Source organism: Leuresthes tenuis, unplaced genomic scaffold, assembly GCF_036924035.1.
Source record: "Leuresthes tenuis unplaced genomic scaffold, fLeuTen1.0.hap1 SCAF_11, whole genome shotgun sequence".
Lineage (NCBI taxonomy): Eukaryota > Metazoa > Chordata > Actinopteri > Atheriniformes > Atherinopsidae > Leuresthes > Leuresthes tenuis.
This window is the reverse complement of record NW_027325365.1, coordinates 19,213,376-19,230,281: the sequence shown is the minus strand read 5'-3', so window position 1 is coordinate 19,230,281 and position 16,906 is coordinate 19,213,376.

Below are 16,906 nucleotides of genomic sequence, written 5' to 3'. Positions count from 1 at the left end.
GCCAAGAGAACAAAATATGAAAATATGCTTAAATAGAAAATAAAATACGAAAATAAAAATTGACAGTAATCAAAAGCCTCTAATTTAACAAAAATGCAGTAGTAAACAGACAAGATTGTGTGAGACGACATTAATGTGGTACCGTTTTAATTGTGCAACAGCGATGACGTAATTACCGGCGCCGAAAGTGTCCGAAAGATTTTTATGTTGAGCTCACTATATAGTGCACTGGATTTATTTCCCTATATAAGGAGCAGAGAGTAGGGAATGACTGAGTGACTTCGGACACAGCCCATGTTGAAAACATTCTGAGCCAAAATATGAAGCATGCACCTCATGTCATCGCGTGAATGCGTTAGACGTTAGCAGAACCTATAAACGGGATCGTTAGGCAGACAGATTAACGATTCCACGGAATTGAACTACTGGTAGCCGGTTCTCGAGTCCCATCCCTGGTGAAGAAGTTGTCCATGGTGATGTTGCTCCCTGTGTTTCTGCACAACTGCCAGATAATGCTTTCCCCTGGTTGCCTCCCCATGTAATCTATTGCATAGGGTATACATGTGATACACGGACTGATACATCCCAGTTCTTGTATCACATTCTTCATGTATAAAATGCTGTTGTGTACAATTATCTTTACATTTGACACTTGTGATATAGTCTGTGTGGTCCACAAAATATATATTGCTATCAGTCACAGTTGATCAGAATCAAATGTGAATCCACGTCATGAAATTCCATAAGAAATGAATGAGGGTAATTTTTGACGCACTTAGGGAAGCTTGGGGTAGCAATACAAAATTTTGAATTTAGTCAAATGTATGTTAAAATTTTAAATGGCACGGTATCAATAACATGTTTTTTGAAGGATAACTTTTTGTTGCAAAGATATTGCAAGAAAAGAAGCTAATTTTTGATCCACTTATGCATCTAAGGGATATGTATGTATATCTATAGTAAATGTGCAACACGATCATTTTAAGCACATTTTTTTACCTAGATTTGTAAATAATAGCAATAGATGTAGCCTTAGGTTGTTTCTTTAATCATTCATTTTTGTGAAAATTAAGCAGAGATTCTATTATATCAGAGCTCTTGGTAAAGCTTGCAGCTCAGTTTTGCTAAATTAGATTTTAAGAATTTGACATTCAACCAACTGCTGCCTAAGCATATGATAGTATGCTTGTCATGTGAACCATATTTTTTATATACTGAAGCACTGCCAGATAATTTAGTAATTTTTAAACTTGAATTGGCATATTCATAAGTTGAATGAGGCATGTGAGTGAAGTCAATATATGTGCAATGTAATTCATAAGAAATGTATTGCAGTGCCAAGCATTGCAAAATTTTGAAAGGTTGCAAACTTCCAAGATTTTGTAATGAAATTTGCAAATACTGACTGCAAATATTCGTGAACATCTCATTTCCATGTTAGCATTAAACTGAACTGACGTGCTAACTGAAGTTTTTCCATGAGGCCGAAATGATCAAACTAAGGTTAGAACTTACGATTTAACCTCAGATAAAAAACATAACACCAAATCTCACAGCTGTTGCAATGTTGTATATTTTCCAATTATCATGATGTGGAGTTTCAACGTAAATCCTGACAAATTCAGAGTTCTCAGCTGCTTGTGTGATGCTCTGAAATATGATGCCATGATTCTGTGTAAAAGTTCAATGCACCAAGTATCCCTTCAGCAATATCTTTTCAAATAATTTTTTCATGTGCATAACAGCAGCCGATTTTTGCATCTTGGTGAATGAGAATTTGTCAAAAGTCTTTTTTTGGAGATCGAAGAACAAAACACCCAGGTCTGGAGTTCACCCATCATTTAGAAACTGTGTTTTTGTTTGTTTGTTTTAAATTTGTCTTTTTTAAGTCATCATTTGGATAGCTTTAGATGCTAAAGCTACTTGAGATACTTGAAGAAAATAAGATGTTTATACACAAAGAAACAAACTTTATAAGTTGAATTATGAAGTATCCACATAAGAGAAAATTTCAGTTTGTCTGTTTAATATAATATGATTTATGCTGTAATAACATACTTTTATTTTGACTAGATTCTAAGTCGATATTGAAGCATTAAAAATCAGCTGGAGACAGCTGATGCAATCTGTCAGTGACAGAATGTCATCCAACAAAATTAACAGTCCTCTTTGTTTTGCTCTCTACAATCAATAATTTACAGTGCCAAACATGCCACTGATCCCTATTTCATGATAGGCTGGGTTTAATCCTGTAGAGGACCTAATTGAAATGGTAAGATTACACGATACGACTGATAAAGCATCCCCGTAATTCAGTGAAGTGACAGGTTAAGAGGTGTGTTTAGATAACCTCTCAACCAAACTCACAATGAATAACTTCACATGGGTGGTCAGATTTTATAGATAAATTCTTCACAAAATTAAAATGTAAGAAAAATGTCACAAGGTATGTTACAATATTCACTCAGGCCCTTTACAGAGGTGTTTTAATGAGAAATAAAACTGGTTAGACCTTCTACTGCATTCACCATTCTCATAGTAAACTCTCACTTGTTAGTTAGTCAGGAGATGAACCAGCCTTCTCTCTCACAGGAGCAAGTTCGGATGCATTTAGATTTCCAGAGCTGGACCTCATGTTGAAATCTGGACATGAGCAACACTGCAGCTGCTGATAAAGTGTACTGCCAGGATCCTCATGTGTGAACGTCATCTTGATATGTTCACCAAGACATTATGTCCAACCCTACGCATAAAAGGATGCATTAGCATGATTAGGATCAGAGCAGGGATGATAACGCTCCGTGCAGTCTTTGTGATTTCAGATTTGACACAGCAAGTTATGATATAAGACTGTATCCTATCAGACAGGATGGAGTGGACAGACAAGGCAGCTGGACTAATGCAGACTGACACTCACTCCCTCAGCGACTCCCCTAATGGCACACAGATAGACATGCAAAGCTGGGTGGCGTGAAGGACACATCGTTGCAGGTTTATTCAACCACATCTAGTCAAACGTGTAACATTATTGTAGCTTTTGTATTAATCCCTGTGCTATTTTAAGCATTCTACACGCAGACAAGCACACAATAAACAACAAAGCAAAACTTTAAACTACAGTACATGACTGAAATAAAAGTGCAAGTAGGTGTTTAGCAGCGTGACAGTAGTCATTTGTCACCTTGCAGACTTCTGGAGGTTGACTGTTTGGAGCTCAGGAGCACAGGTTGTGTGCAGTTGCCCGTGTGCATTTCTTGGGAAAAGGGCCGATGGCAGGGATGCTTCAAACAAAAACACCAATCTGCAGGCGCACTCAGGAATCAGAAACAAGGAGAAGGAGGCTTTACCCATGACCCTGACCTGCAGTTATCTTTAAACATCAGAAAATGCTCAGCTGCTGTTGATTAATAGTTAATTCAACTCAGCCGTACACATAACAGACTTTTGATGTTAATGCTGCATGCAGTGTAGATAGAGTATTTTTTCTTATTGGTCTGGTGTTACTTAGGATGATGCTGTATTTATATCAAGGTGTAAACAGACACTATCACTGAGAGACTTTATCTGCCCATGGCTGTACAGTATTACGGTTTTATATAATATGCCCCTGCAGTGGCCCTGAGCATCATCGAGGCTGCTGCTGTTCCTGCCTGCAGAAAATGTCCAGATACTAAAAGGAAAGATTTTGCACAATTTACTTTTCATGATGTGGAGTGTCAGATTGCATAGAGTCTTTTGATAACATCACGGTCTCAGCAATGATATTCATGTATCATAAAATGTTTACATGGTTTAAAAAGGGCTCACACAAAACTGCCATAAGGCAAAAGTGACTTTGTACCTTTTACACTAGGTTCTGTTTTCTGTTTGGCAAGTTTGGGCAGCTAAATCACTTGTTTGGTTTAGGAATTAAAAGCTACATGTTAAGTAATTGAGGAAATATATGAAACATGCTTTTTCAGAGCCTATCAGCTGAAGTGTTCGCACAATAACAAATTCAGCCGAGACAGTATGATCACAAACATGTATGTCTGCTTTAAATTTGCATGTCATTTAAATAGCATCTGCATCTTCAAAGAAAAAAAATGTAAAAGTAAACAATTGATAGACAATTATCAGTCTGTCTGTGTTAGTCTTGTGATAGATTGGCTGCCACTCAAATGTATACCTGCCTCTCGTCTTATGATAGCTGGGATAGGCCCTATCCCACATTACAGCTAAGGGAATAAAGTGGGCGTAGAAAATAGATCGAAGGATTGAGGGATATCAGTGAAGAACTCAAGTATAAAGTGATGTAATAAGTTAGAACTGTTTGCTGCACCTCTGGTTGTTTCTGTGGTTGTTTGGAATAGAAAGGTTTTGAACAAATTACGTTCCTCATGATAAAAGCTTTACTCTCATGTGGTAACTTACGAGGCAGCTACAATAATTGGTAATGGGATTTTCACTGAGCTCTAAAGGCAGAGTCAAAGATTTAAATGATTTATTTCTTCGTGGGCCCCAGTTGTAACACCTTTGTTTGTTTTAGTTTTTTTTACATAATTAAGCTAAAACAAACTGTGGCAAAAGCCACCTACAGCTCTGCAGTGAAATAGTAAATGACCAGAATTAAGGCCACTGCAGAATTTAGGGTCAAAGTTAATGTTTCTGTTAAAGAAACAAGTGAAGGCAAAAAATTTTTGTTTAAAATATCCCTGAGGCATGTAATCTACACTGTAAGAAAAGATACACATCTTCTCCTTTAGATTAAGACTGCTCATTACAAGGGATATCAGTAAAGATAACTATGCTTGATATGGAGGCAGTATTAACTAAATGTGTGACTTGATCACTATCCAGTTAAAATCGGTAGTTTCAAAATGGCCAGCCAATTGGAATTAATCGTAACATAATCATAAATAATGAGCCGCTTTGAAAAAACTGAAACTTCTACATTGGTAAATCATTCCTATAAAAACTAATTAAATTCTACACACCAATTAGATATAAGTGAGAAATGACATCTCACGTTTACCATAGTGCTGATTTGAATTAAATTGTTGCATTCAATCATATGTAAATATCTTCTTTTATAAGAATAGCAAACTGAAGCATAAACTTTTTTTGAAAAAATACCATCAGGTCCGCCATTTTTAGTTTCAGAAACTCTTAAAAAAACAAAAGTTTTTATTTTGTGCTTAAAAAAGAACCTTGTCTTCGAAGGACTGTCCTAAACTTGGGACTGAAACTTGGAAAGGAAAATCGATGCATTCAGTATTAAACTTCAGGGTAAAACGCTTGTATCTTTTATTTCAATAGCTTTTAAGACAACCAAATGCATTACAAGACATTCGGAAACCTGACCTGTCCAACTGAACTGCCTCCCACCCAGTGTCACCCGGGTCATCTAAACTGCAAAGTGATGATATTTCTTTTTTGATAAACATTGCTTGACGTAAAATGTTGGGAGAGTCAACGTGTCACGAGTCTCACAAACAGTGAAAGTCTAAATCCGTGCTGATGAACAAACTAGGCACTTTGAATAAAATGTAATGTTGTTTTGCACTAACAGTGTAGACCAATTTCTAACATGGCACTGTGATGAGACTCTAGTTTTAGGCCAAAAATGTACTCTTGAGTGACTTTGAACAGACTTGAACATCTTTTAAGCTTCTAGTTCTGAGAAAAGTTTTTTTGAATAGCTTAAATATATATTTCAGCTATCTGACTCAAAAATCAGTGCGTAGAGCAAACCAAGGAGGACAAAGCAAGACTTGGCATTAACTCCACACCTTTGGTGACAACCACAGTTTCATTTGAATTGTCACTTGTAGAAGCTCCAGCCTTGGTGACTGAAGTTACAGCTGCTATGAGCAGTTGAGATTCCTTCAACTTGTCTTGTCCAGTTTTTTTTTAAACACAGGGATGCCTCTGACAATGACCATAAAGGCATAAAGGTTTATGTAATCCATGGTTGATAAACTCAAACAATGAATACATGACAGGTTCCCAGCTGTAATTTAAGAGCAGTAACAAGCAACTGCTAAAATAACTGAAAATCATTCATCATCGTCACTCATCACCGTAACAGAAAGGCTGTATTTCAAATGTCTGTGACATATTGCCTACACACTGAAACTGCAATGCAAGATTTATTGCTGCTTGATTAGATTAACCGTATGCTGTTTTGACTCTATATTTTCTATATTTCTATCATTTTTTTTATTTTATTATTCTACTGGAGACTTGAGTTGTGTTAAATGTAATCCAAGCTCAAATTTGATCTAATCTGAAAAACAGGAATCAAATGTACAGAAAAATTGTAAATAATGACTGGCAGTGTAGGATTTTCACCTTCAGGTCTAAACACACAGTCTCACACAGTGGAAAATGTGTCCAATGGGGCTGCAGCGTCTTTAAGAGACCACTGATCATTGACATAAGAATGTCTAAAGCAAACAGTTTTCATTCCCTGGGCACTGATCCTTCGTTATGCAACACTTCTCAGGATGTTTGTTTGGGTTTGTCACCTAAAGCTGCTGTGAGCAAGGTGAATGAGTAAAGACAATACAACAGCACAGAACTATTACAGCCTATAACACTGAATAAACGACAGTTTCAGTTGTGGAAATGTTCAATGAAATCATATGCAAATCATTCTTATAACCACTTTCAAGTTTCCCGTCCTGATTAAACAGAAGCATTCATTTGGAACTGGAAGGAAAAACTAGTGGATGTTACTGCTGAGCTTGGTGTTGTTCCAGTTATCTTGCAGAAATATTTATTTTTGTCAAAGGTTTCTGTAAATTCTCATGGTCATGTTGTTGTAAACATTGCATTCATTTAAATTAAGACATCCTCAAAATACCGGTGCTGCACTAGTACGTAGAAATAAAGACAAATTCCTTACATACGTGATCAAATAAACTACTAAATGACCAAAGCCTAAGCTGGTTCCATAAAAGCAGTCCAATTTGGTTTGTTTTGAAACATGTGCTGCAAATAGATTCTGACAGTCCAAATGATCAAACTAAATAATCTACCTTTGCACTCCTGCATCTCTTGTAAACAGAACTTCAACAGCTTGTTAGAGGGACTTAAAACCATACTGAGCTACAATTTTCAGGTCACCGTTTTCAAATTTAATATTAACACTTGGTTTCCGTCCTTGGCTCAAGCATGAAATTATTACAATATTTCATTTTATAAGATAACAATATAGCACCAAATTTGCATTCTATTTTTTTTGGGGGGGGGGGGGGGGGTTAGAAACAAACACTGACAGTAAAATGATTGAACACTTCGAAAAAGCCTTTCAGAAACTGTATTTTGGTTTGTAAAGAAAGCAGCTGCACAAAATGATGGGTTTTCCCTTTGACAAAGCTTTCTTCAACACTTTTGCTTACAACAGGGGTAACAGCAGATTAGCATGTTTCTATGTCAAAATCCAACCATTTTACAGACAGTCACTTTTTTTTTCATATCCCTGTCCACAGCTTTTAAACCACTTACTATACTGTGGGAGTTGAGACGCCTCTGTTAAAAGGATTCCCTTTCTAATTCCTGTTTGAAATGGAAAATAGCAACTCTATCAACTCTGGAAAGAAAATGTGAGGCACAAATTCATATTCACCTACAAATTTACATACAGAAAAAGATAAACAATCACGGAACTCAGCAATGCATTATGCCTGCTTGTTAGTAATTGTAACTGGAATTTTGAGATAGCATCTGCCCTTTCTGCATCTAAAATTTTTGATTTCAAGCCACTGACAGGCTTAGAGAGCAAACATGCCTAACGGTGATTGAGACAAAGAGAGGCCGTCTCTCATTCAGCCACTGCTTGTTGTAGCACCAGTGTGACTAACAGCAGGGCTGAATGTCTTTTGTCAGTAAATGAGAGTTTAATATGTTGCACCATGGAGATGGGACGTAGAGTGTGTGGCCCCTGCTGTTTTCTTCATCAGTGCCTTGCCTTGTCACAGACTGCACCACACGACTCCACTCTCGTCTTCAGTGACAGGAGTCTGAAAGAGCACAAACCTGAGACCTTTAGAACAGCTCCCTGAATTGCTATTTGATGTACATTCATCAAGGCCACTAGACTCAAAGTTACCTTACGGTTTAGATATTCATTATTTTCCCACAGAGGGGAAAGGACATTTGTCTTTTTTTTCCATAAAGGGAAACTAACTATCATAAAATAATGAACGACTTACCATTACTTCCTGTTTTGGTCGATGAAATCACTGGTGTGGTGCTGTTCTGGTCGAGAGGGATTCGGTCATACATTTATTTTCTATAATCGATTTCAGTCTTTACATTCAAGTTCACAGTATAAGACAACCAGGTAGTGTCCATACACGTGTGAAAACATATTCACTCTATTAATGTTGAACTCTACTCATTTATCCACCTCTTTTTGAAAATGATTTCCTCATCTTAACCCCTGAAGTTTAAGCATGAGGAGCATGCAGCGATCTCCTCACTCCCTCATCCTGTCCCTCATTTCTCTTCACCCTTATTTTAGATATTTAAGAAATAACTTCATGTGATGCCCTGCAGGATAATATACAACTAAAATGTTATGATGGAATACATGTACAACATATCTGTTTTTGCAGTCAATGTTAACATGTCCTCCAATTTGCTCTTAAAATCTGAACACTGCCAGTCTTTCTACCCCTAATCCATCTGTTTCCAGGTTTCTAGGAGGAGAAATTCTGTTTCTTGCTACAACAAACACTTTGTTATCACACTAATACATCCATCCATTCATTTTCTATACTCGCTTAATCCTATTAAGGGTCGCGAGGGGGCCGGAGCCTCTCCCAGTTGTCATTGGGCAGGGTACACCCTGGACAGGTCGTCAGTCCATAACAGACACACAACCATGCATGCTCACACTCAATCCTAGGGACAGTTTAGAGTCACCGATTAACCTGATATGCATGCTTCTGGACGGTGGGAGGAAGCCAGAGCACCCGTAGAGAACCCACACATACACAGGAGAACATGAGAACTCGACCTGGAACCCTCTTGCTGTGAGGAGATGGTGCTAACCACCCCACCAACGTGGAGCCCACACTAATACAAATTTTCTTGATTAGTTTGATGAACTGATATTGTTACTTTATTTTAAAAAAGATAGAATACTTATTACCTATAATACTTTAAAACATGGCAGCCACATTGACTTCTGATCAGGCTGACATGATAAGCCTTAACTGAACCAAGTCATAGGACCTAGATACTAGTAAGGGATATGACTTTTGAAATGATTTTAACAAGATTGCTAAGACTAAGAGAATAAATGTTCTGTTCTTTGAAGACCGGTCAGCACACAGTCAGTACAGAGACAGAGCAATATAGGACAGGCATTGTTACAAAAGAGAATTAAGCAACTGACGTCAGCTAGCAAGCAGACCTAAGGGCAGATCACAGCAACCTAACAGAAGTAGAATTAACCATCATTACCAAGATCCAACAAAGTGTCTCAGCCACGAAGATCTGCACAGCACAATGTCCCGACATGATTCACTGGAAATGTCTTTGAGTAACTAACAATAAGTGGTCTCTCAGGCTGTGTAACAAAGGGCAGGACAGTCCTGATCGTGGAATAACCCAGCAGGGAAACAGCATCATCAAACTACAGGATGATAACCTGCTTCTCTACAACATGGAAGCCTTTCTAAGACGTCTCAGCAGCTAGTTTTTGGTAGAGAAATTAGTCAGCACATTACATTCAAAACTCAGAGAGGACTTGCAGACAATAAACTGGAAATGGCAAAACAAGCAACCAAAGATGGTGAGACGCTGTGTTTGGAAAACAATAAAAAACATTAAACCATGTCTATAGTCTATATTCGGCACTACCAAAATTGCTTATACCTTTCGTCAGTAACCAGAGACAAAGCTCTCCCTTGTCGTTACAGAAATCCAATCTGCAATGGCTTGAAGACTCCAAATGTTTTTTTTATTGTTTTCCGTTAACCATTTCTTGACAACTTTGGGTCTATGTTTTGGATCAATTCCTTTTTGGTTTGCCAAGATTGCTCAATGTTTTTCCTCCATAAAATCAATGTTTTTCTTGCTTTTTATGATGCAGTGTGATTTGATAGGTTTCAAGACCAGAGTTAAGTCAAAGGAGCTTTTCAATCTTAAATACCAGGATATCATGGCACAATATTGGTAAATTGGTAATTATTGGACAAATACAAGTTGACATCAAGGTCGCCATCTGACCACCAATCACTTTATCAATCAAAATGCTCAGTTGAATGCATTTTGTGTCCCACTTACTTTGCAGCTTTGAGCCCATTTATATTTTACTGCTATTGTAAAAATAATTGTTGCTGGGTAAAGAGTGTAATGGATTGGAGTCTATCTTTTTAAAGTAGTGCTATTGTAAGGACAGAGAACAAGGAGCATTAAGAGAGAAACAGTGTCTATTACTAAAGTGAATTTTACATCGGCTTAAAGCCTTTTAGAAACCAAAGCATCAGATAAAATATAAGACAAATCAAGTAGGGCCGACGTGATTTCTTTGAACTAACTGGTGAAATGTCTTAGAAGGAGAACACTTTCTTTGATGGATTACATAATGATAATCATAGATCTTGGGGTTGATTATGAATTTGGATAGTTCATAATCACAGATTAAACACTTTTTGCATACCAGGGGGTATGTATGGTAGTTTCTGTCCTGTATCAGACTAAATGTCTTTGATCTACTTTGAAAATATATACTATGCTCAATATTGGAAATGCTTGTAGAGTAGGAGGAAAGTAATAGGAGTATAGCCTGAGTATATATGTCAAAGCTATTCATTATCTGATGCCACCATGTTCTGTTTTTCATATAACTTAGAACTGTGGCTTAAGCCATGTTAAGTTTGATATGCAATCAGCCTGAGTTAACAAGCATTTAGTTTAGAAAACAGTAACTGAAAATGAGTCTGAATAAATGCATTTTCTGACATTTTCCGTACTATCCACAAAAATGTTACCTGCTGGAATGACAGTCTTAGACAACCAAACTGTATTTCTGTTGGACTGAAATTAACATGTAAGATCAGTGAAGAAATGGCCACATTAAAGAGATGACTTGCCATGCCCAAAAAGTGACATCACTTTTGAATTTGAACCCAGTTTGATCTGGTCCAGCCTTTGAATATTCTTGCCATTTCCTTAGGGATATGCAACACAAAAGGCCCCTGTGAAGAAAATTAGCATTTTCCACAGTTCATTGAGCTAATTTGAATGAATGAAAAGCTGCAACTGACTCATTTTCATACAATGTGGCAAAGCTGATGCCAAGCACTGTACAGCCATTTGGCCCAAGACCTGCGTTTATGTTGTTATGAGAAATGTGGCTTCAATAGGAGTTGGCTTGAAATTTGGGTCTGGCTTGCTTAGTCAGAACTTTTGTACATTATTCATTCTACATTGTGGATGCACTATATTGTCTTCGTAAATGGACTATACATTTGCTGCATACACCTGACATTCAGACACTCACATACCACTGAAGGCTAGGAAATATATAGAGATGTGTCTTGCCCATGGACACTATGGCACTTGGAAACAACCCGAGTGATCCAGGAATAAAACCTCTGACTTTCAGATTGGTAGATTATGGCTCTAAATGCTAAGCCACTGCCACACCTTGATAATTCTTCTCAAGACCACTGTTAAATTACAACATGATTACTTGTATGTAACTTGGGTATTTATAGCCAGAAGTAACCATATTTTGTAAATCCAAAGCTTTAATATCTCTTAAAAAAGTGTATTTTCAGCTAATCTGCAGTGGATGAGAAATTCCTCTTGAATGAAAAAATAAACTAGTTGCATTTTGGCAGGAACTCCAAGAACAACATGAATGCCAGAATTTCCTGGAACAGAGGGGTAGAAAAACTGAAGAACAAAGAACAAAAGAAACGCAGCTAACAATCTTACACAAAACCTCCTCAACAAAATAAAAATAAAAGTCTTGTGAAGAATATTAAAAGTTACTGTATTGCCAGTAAACTGAAGTTGTTTGAAAGCATTGGAAAAGAGGCAGCCTGTGTAATTCTCTGCAAGGTTGATGTTGGTGTTTGATTTACAGCATATTTGGGGTATTTTGCATAGTCTCTGAAAATTGCCACAAGACCAATCCCGTGAAAAGTTATTTCCCTTATACAACCATTTATTTAGTCAAGGCCAGAGTGGTTTAACTGGATGGCTTTCATTTCACGGTTCATACTCTCAATGTGATTAATAAGTAAAATGCTGTTGAAGAGAGAGAAAAGCCGTCATTCAATCCTATCATCGTGGTGTGGTGTGGTGGGAGGACTGAATATCCAGAGGCAGTAGAAGTTGTTGTCAATCACTGCATGGGAAATCAAGTATATTTGCATCTTCTCTGACAAGACTTCATCTGGCCTGACTTGTTCCACAGCTAGCAAGAATAATATGGGAGATACAAGGGATAGTAGTTACCATATGTGCACATCAGTGTAACATCAGTGTAGTACCCGTGCATTGATATAGGAAGCATAGAATTAATGGCAAGTTTTTTTTTTCTTTTGCTTTGTTTTCAGTTTGAGGGTGAATACATTTGAAATGTGAGTGTGACTTTGGTTAGATTACTTGATAATGAGCTCCTAGTTCCCATGAGAGCTAATTTAGTTAACAGGTTTTTAAGTTTCTACCTAACCTTGTGAACTGTGGGGCAAGGGCAAGGGCAATTTTGCAATAGAATGTGGTCAGAATAATCAGAAATCATGCCATATAATGATGTTCTTAAATCACACGTGTAGATTGAGTGCAATGCTTTCTTGTACAATAGAAGTTCAATTTGTTACTTATGCATGAACATTACAGACAGTACATATTAATGCAGAATGACTTGCAACTAGACCCGGTGCAGTTAAATACAGTTTGATACAGTTCAATACCTCCAATAAATACCTTCCAATAAACTCCTGATTGTATGCTATATCTACAACCATATATCCATCCATCCATCCATTTTCTATACCTGTTTAATCCGTCAGTCGAGTCACGGCGGCCTATCCCAGCGGTCATCGGACGAGACGTGGGGTACACCCTGGACAGGTCGCCAGTCTATCACAGGGTGCTACATCTACAGTGTTGTGTAAATTCATACTTTACAAGAACTAGTTCAAAGCTCTGTTTACCTATATTAAAACTGGACTTGTACATGTTCATAGTTAGCCTTCTAAAACTTTGAAATAAGTTTATCCTCACAAAATTAACTAATTAAACTTAATTTCTCACTTTTTGTTGAGTGGTCCTCCTATTAGCTTCCTTACATGGCACATAATGTTATTGAGTGCTATAAGTACTGGAACATGGGTCCACGGCCATCTGAGCAGATGCATCTTTCATTAGTATCCATTAGGATACTTCAAAGCTGAACTGTGATTGAAAGAAACAAAACAAAAAACATCCATCCATCCACTTTCTATACCCGTTTAATCCAACTCATGGTTGCGGATCATTGTCAACTGGACAAGACAATTCTATGACAGGCAGTGAAGAAGAACAGAGAAGAGAAGAACAAATGAAAATGTACAAGCAAGACATGGGAGAACAGTTAACATAAGATTGGATTTTACTGATGGAGGGAGCTCTGTGAATAAAACAGACAGATGCAGAGTTAGCTTAATTGTTGAAAACACTAGAGTGAATCATCACATCAAAGGATTTCAAGAATCTGGAGACATCTTAAAGCTCCATCATGTAAAGAAGACGGCAGGACGAAGCCATGCTGCCTTCTTCTCTGGGCCAAAGTTAATTTAAAATGGAATGAGGTGAAGTGGAAAACTGTTCTGTTCTGAGATGAATCAAAATTTGTTCTTTTTGGAACTCAAAAACACTGCTGGCTAAAACGGAGCGAGACCCTCTTGTTTATTATCAATGCTCTGTTCAAAAGCAAACATTTGTGATGGTATGACGGTACATTGGTGCATATGAAACTGGCAACTTGCATAGATGAAAAGGAATCATCAACGCTGAAAGGTACCCACAGGTTTTAGAGTAACATCTGCCCCCATCCAGAAACTTCTCTTTCAGGCAAGGCTTTGCATACTTCAGCAAGATTATGCTAAATCTGTGCTGAACTGACCTGCCTCCTGTCGACTTTTCACCAGTGGGAAACACAGAATATCTCCCCTAAGTTACCAGATGTTTACACACTGTTGTAAGAAGAAGAGGGGATGCTACACAATGGTAAACATATCCCTATCCCTATCCTTTTGTTTCAAGATTTGATTTATGATACTTGCAAATTATTGAATTCTGTTTTTATTTACATTTTACACAGCATCCCAATTTTTGGGAAATGGGGTTGTAGTTTCACCGTTGATATGTTGCTCCACAGTAATCAATTAATTAATGACACCTATACTGGACACTGCCAGCCCTAACAAACACTTTCCTCACTCACTGAACCTTGTCAGGTTCTAAAATATGAGCAGTAACACCCCCATAATCATAACATTGATATTACATTTATTGTTATGGATTGTTCCAGAAAGTCATCATTAAACATTATCACACAAATTGTTCTCTAAGGGATTTGTATTGGTAATAAGACTAAATATGAGTAATATTATAATAATAGTGTTTTGCAACCATACGGTATTTGAATAAGTATTTGCAAGTACCTGCACACTTCTAACTGAACAAATGCAGAGTTTATGTGATTATTCAGTGTTTCCTACGCTTTGTCCCTCTGGCCAAGCAAAGTGTTTATCAGCAAGAAGATGTGAAGTTCAGCTGAAAAATCCATACAGTCCCTGTGGGAATGTATGCATGATTAATACTGCTTGTGCACACAGTACACTCGCCATGTAACTAGAATCTACCATGACTCATGCAGCCCTTGGCAGGTGGGACAATAACTATCTAATTTCTGAGGAGTATGTTGGTGCCATCACTGCTTTGTTGTCTTTAATGGTGCAAGCTCACCTGTCATTTTGATTAAGTAAGCTCTTGAATCTTATCTGGCGTCATTGACGTCACTTTCCATTTCCTCGTACATATGGTAGCTATATGGAGAGGAGGACAAAAAAAGTTACCTTTTTTGAAGTCTAGTATTTAAAACAGTGACATTTTCTGGGCTTCCGCTATGTTTTAAATATAGTATTATATATTATAGTATTTTTAACGATGCAATAAGTAAAGCATATGTGACCAATATGTAACCAATGTTAGATTTGTGATTGTGTAGAAAAGTGCATGTGTGGGTAAGTGAGTGGAACAAAGGAGAATGAGAGAGAGAGATACTGTAGCTGAACGCTTACGTTAAATTCAGGGACAGTGCAAATGTCAGCAGGCCTCCCAGCACCTTCCAAGCATTCTAACTGGAAATGGCACTGAGGCACTGCTGACCATATGGCTCTTGTAATCAATCATGCCGATTAATGTTTGGCTCGTCCTCAATGTCTGCATAGTCACTTGAGGCACCCTATCATGAAGCACCATCCCTAGGCTTTCATACTGAATAGTAAAATATGAACACGAAGTCATGTGGTGCTACGGTTAATGTCCCCACAGAGAGCCGAGTTACATTCCGATCATAATTTCCGCCCTAATTTATTATTCTATATTTTTTAAATAAACAGCAGAATTGTAAAACTTCAAAGTAAATCAATAAATAAATACATTTTTTTAACTTGTTTTATTACAAAAGTTTCTGGAGTTTTTAGTCTGGCTGACAAAAGTATAAGTACAAGAAGAATTTTTGATAAAAGCGCTCAGTTTTACATTACTATTTAAAAACATACTATTCAATACTATTCAAACATGCTGTTTGAAAAACTATAAAAACAAAGTGACCACGATAAAAACTATAGGATGACTTTAACACTCTGTAAAGACAATCACTGCCTATTAATGAGACTGCTCCTTTCATCGATTCTTTGGTCCACTCTTTGTCAACAGTTTGTTTTCATTATATCTGCATAAGTGTTGCATCATACATCAGAAAGCAATGTAAGGTTCTACTGCTCATATGCCTTAATCTTTGAAGTCAGCTTGGTCTGGAGGTTTCTCTTATTTCAGCATTTCAACATTTGAACTAACCTTCTGTTCAATCTGAGGCCAATTTGTTCAGGAACATTGGTATAATAGCACTGAAAATGTTTGACAGTATCATTACAATCATGTTTAATAATTCAAAAAATTCTTCTGGAAGGGTGAAACATTTTGATTGTAATGAAATGGTCAAATATGAATTTATAGTCTGTTAAACAGACTATTTACAGTGTTTTTCTTTATTATCTTGCACAGGATGCTAAAAAAAACTCACTGTCAGCTTCACCTGTTAAATGCTCCATTGAAGCCATGAAAGTCATCAACAACAATAAGACAAATAGTTGACTTAGTAACAAGCCGTTTTCTCCCTTTACAAGGATGTAAATTTAGATTTGAATAAACTCTATAACCCCTCAAGCATCTTGTTACTGTATGAGTAAGCACTCATTACCCAGCTGTGAAGCTAATACTAGCAAGCAGCAAACCAAGCTCAGACTCTCACACACCCGACTGATGACTTTACTCTGTTTTCTTCTCAAAACCTTAGATTCCCTCGTCTGCAGTTAAACCCTGAACAGTGTTGATTGATTTCTCTTTGAAAAAAAATTGCTTTGAATTCAAAACAAATCAACTCTGAATTCAAAGCAATTTGATGTGACTCAGAGGCTGATATTTAGGATATTCATGCTGTGGCTAATTGTTTTTACCACGGCATATTCTGACTTGTGGTTTATTTGTGTTGTGACTTCATTATCTTTTCTGTGTAAAATCCCTCTGTATGTTTTTTTTTTTTAATCTTGGGCAACTTTCCATAACAATATTCATATACACTGACGTGCATTTTTCAAAGGTCTGTATGTGTGGTTGCATTTTAACT